The 16,142-nt window shown below is 38.5% G+C and overlaps 1 protein-coding gene across 1 annotated transcript in view; it reads right to left on the reverse strand.

Annotated features, from left to right (window-relative positions):
* Nucleotides 1-10,185, reverse strand: part of LOC126291430 (uncharacterized) — a 127,350-nt gene extending 117,165 nt beyond the window's left edge. The window contains exons 1-3 of the mRNA XM_049984945.1: nucleotides 10,152-10,185; nucleotides 5,745-5,913; nucleotides 5,540-5,643 (exon numbers count right to left, since the gene is read on the reverse strand). The gene's annotated coding sequence lies outside the window, so the exon portion shown is untranslated. The remainder of the gene's footprint in view (nucleotides 1-5,539; nucleotides 5,644-5,744; nucleotides 5,914-10,151) is intronic.
* Nucleotides 10,186-16,142: the final 5,957 nt, after the last annotated feature.

The raw sequence follows: 16,142 nt of genomic DNA on the forward strand, positions 1-16,142 counted from the left end.
GAGAGAGAGAGAGAGAGAGAGAGAGAGAGAGAGAGAGAGAGAGAGAGAGAGAGAGATGAGCGGGCCTGGGCGGAACGACGCCAGAAGAGCGCAGAAGTTGCATTGGCTAGTGGGGTGAGTGTGGAAGTTGCATTGTCGCATGCCGAGCAGCAGAACTGGAGGTGCTGCAGTGACTCACTGCCGCTTGTTCTGTTTATGAGTTCAACCTGCCTCATGCTGTGGCTAAGGGCTGGTGTTATTCTGGCCATTACCTTATTAGCAGCGTTTGGATTAATATTGTTAAAGGTGAGCTGTTAATTTGGTGCATCTGCATCTGGTGGAGTTACTGCGAGACTTCTTTCTGCCGTATTCTGGCTTGTGCTGCTGAGCAGTGAGTGTTCCCACGTCGCGTGTCGAAATAGTGACTTGTGCTATGGTTGATTTACATATGAACTGGAGTGCCTATGTGGGTGTGTTTGATTAAATTGTTGATGAAGTGTTTCACAATACCCTTACTTGAGTGTCTTTAAATTGCATTTCAGTTTGTTAGTGAACTTATGTCAGTTAAGAGACACCCAAATTGTCACGGTAGTCAAATAAAGTTTAAGTCTACTGTGACACCACTGTTTATCTGTTGGATTAAAATTAATTCAATCTTAACCACAGCTAGGAATAATTCAAGGCTAATTGTAAGTGCCTTGTGAGTTCGTTTTTTTGTCCTGTTGAGTGTTAAACTGTTTTGGAAATCCCTTTGACGTCATTTCACGGTGTGGTTTTAGAAAGAGTTCTGTGGGTACTGTTGTTAATGGCCCCTGTTACAATGGGGTTTCTAGCCCACACATCTAACACACACAAGGGGTTTAGTGCCAACCACATTAAAATTTTGGGAAAGGTTTAAATCTCATATTTGCAGATTGTTTGATGTTAGATAACTTGATGATTCATGTTAAATCAGCTGATATACGTTTAAATTGAACAAGTTATATGTCAATATGTTATTACCAGTACCTTGCATGAATTTTCTTACGTAATAAATTAAATTTTATATTCTATCCTCAGTTTGTTTCTCAGCCTTCCACTCCAGCAGCCCCTGTATCCTGCTCCCAACCATATCAAGTTTCTGTGTAGCACTATTAAACGTATGCAGTGACTCATTGTGTGCAAGTAGTGGCAGAATGTTAAATAGTTTTAACATATAATTATCTTGAGATTTCCAAAGTCTAGCTACTGTGGTGTTAATCTGCTGTTTAACCATGTGTTATGTTGATGAAAAGACTGTTGTTACCTGTGTTGGTTTTCTTTTGTATGTATTAGACAACTTAGTATAAAGAGAGAGATAATTGTTGATATTTTTAGTTTTTTGAAATATGGTCTGACGCCACAGATGCATATGACTTCCTTTTTTGTCACAAGAGAACTTTTTTGGCTTCAGGGAAACTCTCCCACAGCAAAATGTCATATGTCAGGTGGGTGTGGAAAAAGATGTAATATGCATTGAACAATAATTAGGCAACAATGTAAGATCTTAGTCTACCTAACAAATATGCTACATATGTTAACTTAGTACAGATGTTCAAATGTGTGTGAAATCTTATGGGACTTAAATGCTAAGGTCATTGGTCCCTAAGCTTACACACTATTTAACCTAAATTATACTAAGGACAAACACACACACAGGGAGGACTCGAACCTCTGCTGCGACCAGCCACACAGTCCATGACTGCACCGCCTAAGACCACTCAGCTAATCCCACACAGCTAACTTAGTACACATCTAATCAATACAATTCTTCCATGTTAATTTTGAGTCAAGATGGATCTCAAGTATTTTAGTTGAAACACTATCATTGCTGTCATCTTTACTACATAAGGTAAACAGGATATCTACAGAGTTTTCATGAGTAATATGCAATTCATTGATTTGGAACCACTTGCCGGATCCCTACTTTCTTGCTTTAATGTGCCTTAGTCTTTCCCAGCTGTAACAAAAGTGGTGTGTTCTGCATGGAGTGTGGAATTTTAATGCTGCACAAGTTATTTATGTATATTATGAAGAATAAAGGTCCAAAAACATAACCTTGGGGCACACCAGCATGATATCTACACTACAAGTGCTTGAATTGTGCGAAAAGTTTTGCTGCAGTACAAATGTGTCTTTTGGAGTGTTCATATGCCAGTTACTGTGTAAAATGCGATATCATGAAGATAATTAATCCTACAAATTTGATCCAAACATTAGGGAAAAAAGTGTGGTGTGCTAAATATGGAAATGAAATCAGGATCAAGAACAGAGAGTTTGCAGATATATTATATAACATAATAATTCAGAAACATAATAGGGATGACACAGCAGTACATGATGTTATGCTAGATAGATATATACTAATTTTGAAAGACAGGAAGAATCTGAACCTGATGATGGCTGTTCAATCAGTACATGATGTTCATCTTCAGGGCAACAGGGCTATCCAAACAGTCGAGGCCCAGTGTATTAGAATATACTGATGACAGCATAAGATAGCAGACTTATGAAGACTTACAATCATGGCTTCAGTTTCTGTAGTAAACTAATGAGATGCTATAAGTGCAATAAAAGTAAATCAAACTGCAAATTAATTCTAAATTAAGTGTCTAGAAAAGACAAGCAGAATCTTGTTTCAATATAAATAGAGTGTCACAATTACAAACTATAAAAGAGCATGTAATATCAAAAGTTAACAGAGTAGGATCATATGGATCTACAGTTGGCATTAGAAAATGTGGGCACTAGAAGCATCTAAAATGGTTGGCTTTGGTTTCATTTATCGACTATCTTACAGCTGAATATGACATTTCATCCAGGCATATCACCACATTTGTCACATGTAAGGACACAGAAGATGATAATAGGATATGTCAGAAGGCACAACAGTTTGTGGGAGCAGTGAATATGTTTTTGTAGAGCAGGGTGTAGAGAAAGAAATGTTTGGAGCAGAGACCAGAGTCAGTTCTGGTATGAAATGTCTTTACCCCCAACACAGTCTCACAGAGGAGAGAAAACTTCAGCTAGTGTGTTGCAGCATGTACATAGCTCTGCCCACAAAGATATGGTTAATGTGGCTTTATTGATGACAGATAGACTAGCAAATAAGTTGTAAGTTTGTTTTCAAGAGGCACAAGACACTTTTGGTCCAAGCATTTCAATAAAATTGGAAACAGCCTGCCCACAAAATGTTAATGTTGAGGCAAGCAAGAGTGGAAAAATCAGTAAAAAACATGAAATGTCTTCTATCTTCATTCCTTAGCATACACGTAATGAGTGTAAAGAATCTGTTGCTGTGTGATTCCTGGTCAGATCATACAGATCATATCCTTCCAGATGCAAGTTTTCCAAACAAATGTGTTATGCTGAATACATTGCCACTAAAAATTACAAAATATTGATGTTTACTTCTTTCAGCAATGTAACCTCTATATCAGAAAGGTTGCTCGTTTTGTAAGACTACAATGTGCAAAACCACAAGTGAAGACACATAATTGTTATTTCATCAACAAACTTTACTCTGTGATTTACAGTCAATTTTCTGCACCAAAGTATACACCTTTGTTGCTACATGCTTGGAAAAAGGCAGGTTATGAAATTGATATACATGAATCATCATTTGAAAATGTTATTAATGTGGCTTTCATATTGAACTGACTGAACATGAAAGTGATTTTGAATGCAAAAACACAACCATTCTCTTCCACATTGTTTCAACCACTTCATCAAAATCCCACATCTACACTATGAGGAATAATAACAGCAATATGAGATGTGCAGGATATGTGTGTTTTGCACTATTATGATTACTTTAAGCAGAGGACTTCAGACACTGTTTATTGAAAATGTGACGATAAATTTGTAGCACTGAATTATGTGCAATTTTCCTCCTATGGTACTGATATGTTGTTACTTTGTTTCTCTCTATTAAAATGTCACTTGTAATAGAATGCAACGTTTTGCATGGAAATGATACAGTAATTGAGCGTCATTCTAACCAATCATTTTTCATGGTTGTCAGCATTTGAGGTCAAAGTCGTCCCTTTTGAGTGACAAACTGGGGATAATAATTAATAAACTGCTTCTTTGGTTGTCTCTTGAAGGCCATTGACTCAGTTGATAAACGTACTCTCATGAAGATCCTGAAAGAACTAGGGTTAGATGAGAAGGACCACAGTCTTATCCAACAGACTTTAGGCACCACCAGGTCATGAGTAAAGTTCAGAGGAAACCTCTCTGAAAGTTTTTAAATCAAATCGGGAGTAAAGACAGGCAGATGGTCTGTCCCCTCTTCTTTTCAACTGTGCCCTGGAAAAGGTAATAAGAGAGTCGCAGAAGGAGTTAGTTCAACAGGTGATTCCAAATGATATCTCTGTGAGACATAAGTGCAATGGGCTCAATGTTGATTGCCTGCCATTTGCCGATGACCTAGCACTTCTATCAGATTCAATAGAAACTTCAGTGAAACAACTCAAAATTCTCAGACAGCAGGTGGCAAAGGTTGAGTTTCATGTATAACTTGAAAAAACGCAGTACATCACCAACATAAGTGAATCTCCTAGTACACTACATATAGAACAGAGGGAGATTAAGAAAACTAACAGGTTTAAGTACTTGGGAGAATGGCTGGAACCTAATCTATCTGAAGGAACAGCACTATCAAATCAAGTCAACAAGAGTGCTACAGCTGGCATACCAGCTGACAAAGAATACTTATAATAAAAAAATGTCTCTCCTGTAACACTAACTGAAGCACTACCAGACAGTCATCTGTCCAGAAGCCTTATATAGACTGTTTAATACTCAGTAGGAAGGGACTTACTAAAAATCTCGAAATCCAGGAGAGATAGATAATGAGGAAGATACTGGAGCCGGTCAAGGAAGGTGACAATTGTAAAAGGCGATCCAACCGAGAGCTCTACAAGTACTGTAAAAGAATCACAGATGTAGCCACAAAAAGATGTCTAGCATTTTATGGACACATTTACAGGATGAACTGTGACAGACTGACCAACCAGCTTCTCTCTTACTGGCAAAAGAGGAAGACCAAGTCACCATAGTTGATGGAAGTGGAGAAAGATCTTCAGGAATTGGGAACAACAGATGGAAACTTGAAGGATCAGGCAATCCTCAGGAAGAAGTTCTAGGACAGACTACCAAGAAAGAAGACTGGTATCCTCTGGACACAGGAGAGGAAGGAACAACACAGCCAGAGGATGCATAACTACTGGGCAAACGTCGAAACCCACCCCAAACACAATAGTTGAATATCGTGGTCCTCTCTGAGAATATCAAGGAGGTATCTGACCAGAAAGAGGCTCTCCTGGTCCAATTATTGGTCTTAAGTGAATCATGAAACATCAACGTCATTTTCCTTTGTTGTTTCCAACTTGTAATTTCTATTTTTGCAGTAACAACAATGTGAACTTTCAAATGTTTTATTTTTGTAGTAATATATTTTGACTGTTTTTCAAATTTTGCTACTTTTCATCATAGTAGATATGAAGAAAATGTATATAAAAGTGTCAAGAGCACTTACTGCATAGTCCATCCTGTAGACCAAACCCAGCAGGGCAGCCCTCTAGAAGTGAGACAGCCACATTGCCAGGTAAGGGTGAGAGGTCGGCAGTCCGGTACGAAAGCCTGAAAGAAACTGCCAGGTGAGCATAATAAGGCCGATGTCGAATGTCCCCTAAATAAATTAATAAGTGTATACATTGGTGAAAGTGATTAAAGATGCTCACCTTTTGAAGCCAGCACACGAGGAAGATTCAGTGCTGCAGTTCTTGCAAAGATAGCGTCTACTTTGGCAGTACAGGGGACATCACATCCTGACTGCTCATGTCCTGGCAGAAGAAGATGAGCATGACCGAGGCGAGAGAGAAATATCACCCTCATCTGTGGTCGACCATCCTGTTGGAGAGGCACACAAATGCTTAAGAAAAAGAAAAACTCCCTACATGTATGTATAACTCAATATCTACCATTACTTTCTACATTACCAGTCATTCAACCAATCATCAACCTTTATGATCATGTAAGATCTAAGTCAACAGAAAAAATAGACCTTACAGACTGATTCTGAAGAATGAATTCATAATCAGTTCCCATTAAGGTATTATTTTTCTTTCTGTAATTACAAGGTTATAAATTAAGGTTATAAATTAACATTGTAAAAGTGTTAAGTAAAGCCATAGCTCTGGGATAAAGAGAGAGAGAGAGATAGAGAGAGATGTTCCTACAGAAGAAAAAATTTACACAGAGAAGGTCAGCATGAATGGTCACAGAGATACTGAAGGAACTGATACGGCAGATGTAAACTCTCCCAACAAAGTCTATTAACAAAGTTTCAAGAACCGGATTTAAATGATTACTCTAGGGATAGACAACAACCCCCTATGTATTGCTCACATAGGGATGATGAGGATAAGATTAGAATAATTACTGCATGCACAGTGGCATTCAAACAATCATTCTTCCTATGCATCATACATGAATGGAACAGAAAGAAACTCAGAAACTCTAATAACTGGTACAGTGGTATGTACCCTCTGCCATGCAGCTCATGGTGGTTTGCAGAGTATATTTGTAAATGTAGAATATGGCTACTGTGTACTTTTTACTGCTATTTTCATATTTACATGATTGCATTGTACCTTGTAACAGAGTAAGCCTGTTTTCATTCAACAATGTTAGCATCCATGTAGTTTGTAGAAAGAGGAGAAATTAATATCATGGATGCATTTTACAAGATGAGTAAATGTAATGTTACACAAACAAATTTATCAAAATCAGCTCTGTTAGTTGTAATATACACTTTTATTTTTCTCCATTGGCTTCATACAGGGTATATCAAAAAGGACTTTACAACTTTGAAAATTCAAACATACTAATTCATATGACTTAAAGACCTGGTGTTGGTTTCTTGCTCAAGGACAAGTTTTGACTGTTTGGTAAGACATCTGGGATTTCCTAAACACCTCCTTTCCACATAAATGAATGGGCTGAGGTGCACCAATTGCATGCCCCACCCTGTTCACTGGTCCTCACACCTTTTGACATTTTCTTTTTGCAAAGCATTGAGGGTATGTTGTTTGTTCCACTCTTACCAGCTTCTTTATCAGAGTTATCTATCTTGCAAATGAATGACTCACACCTGACATCCTGTGGCAAATTTGGCAATAAATTGACTTCAGATGGAATGTGTACCACGTAACCAAGGGAGCTCACATTTAACCTCTTTGGATATATGGTAAAAAACTTTTACTTTGCTACAAAATGATGTGCAAACCATGTATGTAGGTTGAATGAATAAATTAATATGAATTTTGAAACTTTTAAAGTCATTTTTAATGCCTCCTACACACGCACGCGAGCGCGCACGCACCCCCCCCCCCTCCCCCCCGCCACCCACCCACCCACCCACACACACACACACACACACACACACACACACACACACACACACACACACACAGACTGATGTTGGTTTTAATGGAACTCTATCACAATATGGACGATTATTTGCTATTTAACTCATAATTTGTCAGTGTAACTTTGTCAAATGTTATTTGCTAATTTCTGCTGTTTTCTCCTGATTTCCCTGGGACTGTTCACATATAAAGACTGGTTGAAGTTTTGCATCAAGTTTGCATGAGGGATCCTTTTCTACATAACATGGTCTACAAAGATTTTTAAATTTGTTGTGAGTGCTTGTTATTCCTTGGTTTAACTTGAGATCTGATTATGTAAATTTAATGATACCAGTTAATAGACAACAAAACTATGTGTTTTGTATTAAAAGAAAATTAAAACAAAACTAAGTTATGTAGTATACATACTGGGGGTATTCAGTAAGTAATGCAACACACATTTTCTCAGTCAACTTTGGCTGAAAAAATGCAGAGCAGAGAATTGTCATCAAGATTCTTTTGCTGGAAACCAGAGCATCACCGATATTCATAAGCACTTGCATAATGTCTATGGAGACTGGGCAGTGAAGAAAGCATGGTGAGTCACTGAGTGAGGTATTTGTCATCATCACAAGGTCATGCAAAATTGTCTGATATCCCAGATGCCAGCAGACTGCACACAGTTATGATTTCTGCTATGTTGTAATGTGCAGGCACTCTCATTGAGGTGATCGATGCATCACAATTAACTCCTCATTGTTCATTGGATGTCTTTGTTGGTAGTGCTGACACATGTGTCTGCCAGTTGGGGTACTCAAAGGTGTGTGCCGCTGGGTTCCTCACTGCATAACAGAAGATTATAAAGAGCAGTGAAAGACCATTTGTGCAGAATTGCTTGTACAGCACAAGGCTGATCATAACAGTTTTTTGTTGGACATCATCACAGGCAGTGAAACACGGACTCATCACTTCAAACAGGAAACCAAACGATAATCCACAGAGTGACACCATACCAACTATCCTCCAAACAAAAGTTCAGAGAAACACCATCAGGCAGTAAAGTGATGGCAACAATCTTCTGAGGCTCTGAAGGATTTATTCTGTTTGATGTTCTCGCTCATTGTGCAATGATCAACTCTGAAGCATACTACTCAACCCTGAGGAAATTTAAAAAATGACTTTAGGGCTTCAGTGCTACAAAAATAAAAACAAACCTCTACCACTGCATGTCAACACCAGGCCTCATACGTGTTTGTGGACCCAAAAGGAGCTCACATAATTTCATTGGAATCTTCTTCCCCATCCTTCTTACAGCCTGGATCTTGCACCTTCCAGTTTCCATCGAGGGGAGGTTATTTATGAAGCAAGACACTGGTTGTGACATTGACAAGTAGAGCGGTACTGTGCCGTCATACAGGTCCTCCAAGTAATGTGGCATAAGGCCATCACATTGAACAAAGATTGTATTGAAAAATATGGTTTTGTACCAAAGGAGTGGGGAATAGTATTTTGTAGTGAAATCCTGTAAAAACATGCTGCATTACTTATTGAACATCCCATGTGTTTAACAATGAATTAGGTTCTTGTTGTTGTTGTGGTAGTGGTGGTGTAGGTGCTTGTTTTCAGTAGGAAAAGTTGTCTGATGGGGCTTTCACACTAGTCTATCTTTTCAACCCTCTTTATCTCTGTGTAGCTATTGCAGCTTACATCCATTTGAACCTGCTTAGTATAGTTAAGCTCTACATTCCCTTAACAATTTCTGCCTCATGAATATATATATTTGAGTGATGCCTGTTCCATCAGACATCTCTGACAAATCAGGCACCACTCATGATGATGAGTCTGGTGCAAACATTTGTATCAATTAAGGAACAGGAAATGAAAAGGAAGGGATAATTGGGAGCACATGATGTCCAGCTGTACAAAGCACTATGTTAAAGTAATAGTGGAAGTTGGAAATTTGTTTTGGACCAGGGCTCAAACCCAAATTTTCCACTTCTCATGAGTGGTTTCCTTAATGGCTCTGGCCATCCAGACGTGGTCTCTGACCAAATAAATTTTTCAACTTATCACACACTGCAATGTAGTGTCTCTCGTCCATTAACCTCCTATTTGCAAATTATTGATTTCCATAGGAGATTGGACAGTATTAGTGCATCTGCACTGAAATAAATGTCCAGGAGCCATTGTGCTCTTACAGAAATGTATATATTTGAGTGGTGTTCGTCAGATACAATGTCCAAACAGCCAAAATGGTTAACACAACTGCTCATGAGAAGCAATAAATCTGAGGTCAAGTCTTAACCTGGCACAAATTTTCAACTTTTGCCATTGCATTACCACCATGGCTAGAAGTCACAAATTCCCAACCATCCATTCCCTTTCTTTCCCTATTGTCTAATTCAGATATATTTCTACCTTCATCTGCTCTCACTACTTCCCTCAATTACGGCATTATTTCTTGATGCCTCAGAATGTATCCTTTCCTTTTTAAGCTGTGCCATAGATACCTTTGCACTCTAATCTGTTTGAGTGCCACTTCCTCTCATCTGCCCATCTAACCTTCAGCACTCCTCTGTAGCACACAATTTCAAAATTTTCTATTCTTTTCTTGTCTGGACAAGCAGACAAATATTTTCAGAACAGCACTTTCTAATATCTAAATGTAAATTGATGTTAACTTAAGAATCCATCAGCAGAAATTAGTTATTCATAAATCTTACATAAAATAATCCTTACCTCTCCAGTTTTGCAAGAGGCTTTTGGAATGCTGATGGAGCAGAGCTGACCACAGACACTCTTCCTCACCGCAGGTGCCAGGAACAGCTGCAGCAACTGCGCCATGTCCTCTCCACAGTGTGGTGTTATGCTGTATCGCACTGCAACTTGCTGAACAACTTGGGGCAGTTGCACAACTGTTGAGGTAAGAAAACAGGCATTCAAAAAGAGTTTGAGCGTCTAGTAAAAATCAGACATTAGTAAATGAAGGCTGCAGAGATATTTTCCAGGAAAAAAATGATAAAAATCTGCTCAAAAACAATTAGGGGCATATTCTTAAGTAAATATCCTATACAGAATACACAGAAACCCTCCTAAGAGTGTGCTGTGGTGTTTTTCTCCCACACGTGTTGTACCGTTTACCAGTATATGGGGAGAAGCAGCTAGTACACATATTCAGACAATTATAGAACTTCGAAAGAAATCCATCAGATGCAAAGTTAAATTAATGTCATGGAAATGCTAAAAAAAAATTAACAAATTTAAAATATTAGCTGTACCTAAGAACTTATATAAGACAGCACACCTTTTAATGGTGTGATAGATGACTGAATGACAGACAGGGACCCCATAAATACAGGAAGCTTATTTTGGAACACACTGCAACTTAACATAAAGAGTATCAAGCAACTGCGCATCTTTAAAATAAAATTAAAGGAACTTCTCACTCTGGGTGCTGCTATAAGGAGTGAAGTAATATCAGTAGGAAAATTCATAGAACAAAGGCAAAATTAAAATTTAAAATGGTGTAAAGCACATTTTATTCATATGGATACCAATATTGTGTTGAAATTCATTGCAGCCTAGTACTTCTAGACTCAAGGTGCAATGAAGTACCCAGTAGTGTGTGGTGTGGGGTATGAGCACTTGGGAAATTACTCTGTATATTGTGGTTCTAACCTTGACTTGCTGATGCATGGATCATCTTATCCTTCATGTAACTGGCAATGTTTTAGAAAGGGTACTTGTACAGCTGGTGGAGGATACATGTAATAATAACCTTTTATCAAGGCTTGAATATGGTAACTATGCTCACCAAAACTGGTAACTGGCAATAAATGTTGTTCACAAGTGCTCCTGACTAAGAAGTTTACCTTCTCTCACATCATTAATACAGATCACCCCTTACCACTCAAGATAAGTAATATATTTAGAAGGCACCTGTCTTGAACAAAAACTTTATTTTCCTTGGCTGGAACAGAAGATACAAAGATGCCTGAGACACAAGAGAAAGTTAATTATTTTGTCACAGATATGTGGCACCATCAGGAGAGCACTGATGAAAACTCTTGTACATGGAAACCCAGGTTAAATTCTGCATTAAAATGGAAGTCTCAGTTCTTGTTTATGACAGTGAAGTATGGATCACAAAGGCCAACTGGAGCTAAATTTAAGCAACAGAAATGAAGTTTTTGATGGGGCTAAAATTTTGTATGAGACTGAATCAAATTTGCAGTAAAGACATAAGAAAACTGAAGATATCAGTAACACAAATAACTGAACAATACAGGTAAAATGATTTACATATTGTGGGCCACAGTTTCCTCATATATTTTATTTGAAACAAATGTTGGTGTCTATTATTTATTTGTTCTTTCATTTTGTTATAGCTACATGGATCTGTTTGAGGCCTAAGGTTAGTTTGGCAAATAACCCCTGGCCAAATCTTTGCTCATGAACAATCGGTATTGTTGAATGTACTGGAATCATCTATCATAGTCCTTCACCCCCCTCTCACTTAGGAACCACTAAAAAACATGCATCTGCACATTAATCACATTTTGGTCTTAATGACGATGTAAATAAAACAGAAAGAAACTTCTAATGACGATGTAAATAAAACAGAAAGAAACTTCAAATGACGATGTAAATAAAACAGAAAGAAGTTTCTTTCTGTTTTATTTACATCGTCATTACCAGCACATCTTGGCACAGTGTTACACCGTCTGAGTTATCTGGATACTTCCCACCAACACCTACCTATCCGAACTCCGGAGATGGGAACTCGCCCTTCAGTATATCCTCTCTTCTCGATATCCGCCAGGCCTCAACCTCCGCTAATTTCAAGTTGCCGCCGCTCACACCTCACCTGTCTTTCAACAACTTCTTTGCCTCTGTACTTCCGCCTCGACTGACATCTCTGCCCTTAACTCTTTGCCTTTAAATATGTCTGCTTGTGTCTGTGTATGTGCGGATGGATATGTGTGTGTGTGTGTGTGCGAGTGTACACCTGTCCTTTTTTTCCCCTAAGGGAAGTCTTTCCGCTCCCGGGATTGGAATGACTCCTTACCCTCTCCCTTAAAACCCACATCCTTTCGTCTTTCCCTCTCCTTCCTGAAGAAGCAACCATCGGTTGCGAAAGCTAGTAATTCTGTGTGTGTGTTTGTGTGTTTTGTTCATGTGCCTGTCTGCCGGCGCTTTCCCGCTTGGTAAGTCTTGGAATCTTTATTTTTAATATACATTTTGGTCTTACTATGATATAATCTTAGCCTCACTTCATGGCACTATTATGCTGATTTCATGTAGGATCAGTGGTTTGCAGATAACATTCACACCTTGATGACTGTCATGAAATGTACTCAGTAATAAAAGTAGATATGTTTTAGAATAAAATGCGGTCAACAGCTGCACAGATATTTTTATTTCACTTTATCAATTTCAACAAATTTATTTGTCATCTTCAGTAGCCATACATTTATGTAAAGTATAAGTAGTGTATTACAGCACCGATGCTAAGTAAGTTCCTTTAATATACCACTTAAACTTAACATAACGGCAACGGAAAAAGCATGTGAAGTTCAGAAGAATGCGAAATCCCGAAGATTGGCTAAAATTTTCAGACGCGTGAAATTTGGCACGGACTTCAATGCGAGATGCCTTTAATAGGTTCCACAATGAAACATTGTATCGAAATTTGGTAGAAAATCCAAAGAAATTCTGGTTGTATGTTAAGTACACAAGTGGCAAGATGCAGTCAATACCTTCACTGCACAGTGCCGCTGGTACTGTTACCGATGACTGTGCCGCTAAAGCGAAGTTATTGAATGCAGTTTTCCAAAATTCCTTCACCAGGGAATACAAATGGAATATTCCAGAATTTGAAACATGAACAGCTGCTAGCATAAGCTCCTTAGAAGTAGATACCTTAGGGGTTGTGAAGCAACTCAAATTACTCGATACGGGCAAGTCTTCAGGTCCAGATTGTATACCGATTAGGTTCCTTTCAGATTACGCTGATACAATAACTCCCTACTTTGCAATCATATACAACCGCTCGCTCACCTATAGATCTGTACCTACAGATTGGAAAATTGCGCAGGTCGCACCAGTGTTTAAGAAGGGTAGTAGGAGTAATCCATTTAACTACAGACCTATATCATTGACGTCGGTTTGCAGTAGGGTTTTGGAGCATATACTGTATTCAAACATTATGAATCACCTTGAAGGGAACGATCTATTGATACGTAATCAGCATGGTTTCACAAAACGTCATTCTTGTGCTACGCAGCTAGCTCTTTATTCGCACGAAGTAATGGCCGCTATCGACAGAGGGTACCAAGTTGATTCCGTATTTCTAGATTTCTGGAAAGCTTTTGACATCGTTCCTCACAAGCGACTTCTAATCAAGCTGCGGGCCTATGGGGTATTGTCTCAGTTGTACGACTCGATTCATGATTTCTTGTCAGGAAGGTCACAGTTCGTAGTAATAGATGGCAAATCATTGAGTAAAACTGAAGTGAAATAAGGTGTTCCCCAGGGAAGCGTCCTGGGACCTCTACTGTTCCTGATCTATATAAATGTTCTGGGTGACAATCTGAGCAGTTCTCTTAGGTTGTTCACAGATGATGCTGTAATTTACTGTCTAGTAAGGTTATCCGAAGGCCAGTATCAGTTGCAAAGCCATTTAGAAAAGATTGCTGTATGGTGTGGCTGGTGGCAGTTGACACTAAATAACGAAAAGTGTGAGGTGATCCATGTGAGTTCCAAAAGAAATCCGTTGGAATTCGATTACTCGATAAATAGTACAATTCTCAAGGCTGTCAATTCAAGTAAGTACCTGGGTGTTAAAATTATGAACAGCTTCAGTTGGAAAGACAACATAGATAATATTGTGGGGAAGGTGTGCCAAAAGTTGCGTTTCATTGGCAGGACACTTAGAAGATGTAACAAATCCATTAAAGAGACAGCTTACACTACACTTGTTCGTCCTCTGTTAGAATATTGCTGCACAGTTGTAATAGGGGAGAGAGTGTGGAAGATATGATATGCGAATTGGGATGGAAGTCATTAAAGAAAAGACATTTTTCGTTGCGGAGAGATCTATTTACGAAATTCCAGTCAGCAACTTTCTCTTCCGAATGTGAAAATATTTTGTTGAGCCCAACCTACATAGGTAGGAATGATCATCAAAATAAAGTAAGAGAAATCAGAGCTCGAACAGAAAGGTTTAAGTGTTCGTTTTTCCAGCGCGCTGTTCGGGAGTGGAATGGTAGAGAGATAGTATGATTGTGGTTCAATGTACCCTCTGCCAAGCACTTAAATGTGAATTGCTGAGTAATCATGTAGATGTAGATGTAGATGTAAATTTATGGCCATGGTCTAATGATTTATAATATCTGCAACCAGTGAAGCAAGATAAAAATGTCTTAGCAACTGACAACTGAGTTTTATTCTGAAATATATACTGCAGTTGCTGAAAAAAATAACAAATAATAATAGTAATAAACAAATAATAATAATAAAATAAAAGAAGCACACTTTTGTCAAGTTATTCAATTCTTTGATCCTCATAGGAAAAAATATTACAAATTTTATTTGTGGTTCTAAATACGTTCTATAGGAGTAGAAATTGCATTAAGCATTATTTTTTAAAAATTTAATAGGCTCCTCATCCAGATGGTGAAGACCCAAGAGATGTCTGCCAGCCACCATGTTGTCCTCTGCCTTGCAGCATCATGCCAGTGCAGTGTGGAATGGCAAGTGATCAGCACACTGTCCTCCTAGCCATTTGCAGACTTTCTGAACAGTGGAGCACCAAATATTTGGTCAAGTAGCTCCTCAAGTGACATCACAAGGCTGAGTGCACCTCGGATTTTAAAAATTATGTCTGCCAAATGCTGTCCATTTGACTACACAGTTTAAGTAAGTTGCCACAGCAAGTTTTTTGTTTAGAAGTCAATGTTACCTGAGATGCTTATGATTTCCTCTTCAGTTTGTGTCTTGAGCTGACCTATGATTCTTGGTCTTATCTGGTACATAACACTCTTAAGATGCCCCCATCAAAAGATGTCACTGATTGGAAGGTCTGGAGACAGGGGCCACCAACCAATGTTAGCATTGTTTGAACATATACAACCTCCAAACAAATGCTTGCCTGCCTGTTAGTGTATAAGATGGCTCTATCCTGTTTAAACAATGTGTGTTGAAAGTCAAGATTTGAAAATGTATTGAGTAATGGAAGCAGAAATGTCACAGCACCTCTTTCATCCCTAAAAAAGTAGGGCTAATCACTAGATGACACAACACTTCGCACTACTTACTGGGTAATGGATGATGCTGGTGAGGCTCAGTAGGGTTTCACTGAGCCCAGTAATGAATGCACAAAAATAGGCTTCCTTGTGGATCCAATGATTTTGAATGAGATTCATATCCTCACTAACTTTAACCGATGGTGCAGGAAATGGTTATCATGATTTAGTTGTTGCACAGTTTGGAATCAGTATACATGTAATTGAAGCTCATAGAGTATTTTTTGAATACCCCAAAATGTAAGCTGCAGTGAGATGCTAAGTTCTTGTACTCAACAATAAGGACTCCTTTCAGAATTTTCAACAGCTGCATACAGACCACACAAACCCGTTAGACTTCCATTTTCCAAGTTGAATCAGACTTTTCAAAACTCTGAACATTTGCCGCAATTGTGTGTAATGATGGAACACAACCAAATAATAA

Source organism: Schistocerca gregaria, chromosome 9 (assembly GCF_023897955.1).
Source record: "Schistocerca gregaria isolate iqSchGreg1 chromosome 9, iqSchGreg1.2, whole genome shotgun sequence".
In the NCBI taxonomy this organism is placed as follows: Eukaryota; Metazoa; Arthropoda; class Insecta; order Orthoptera; family Acrididae; genus Schistocerca; species Schistocerca gregaria.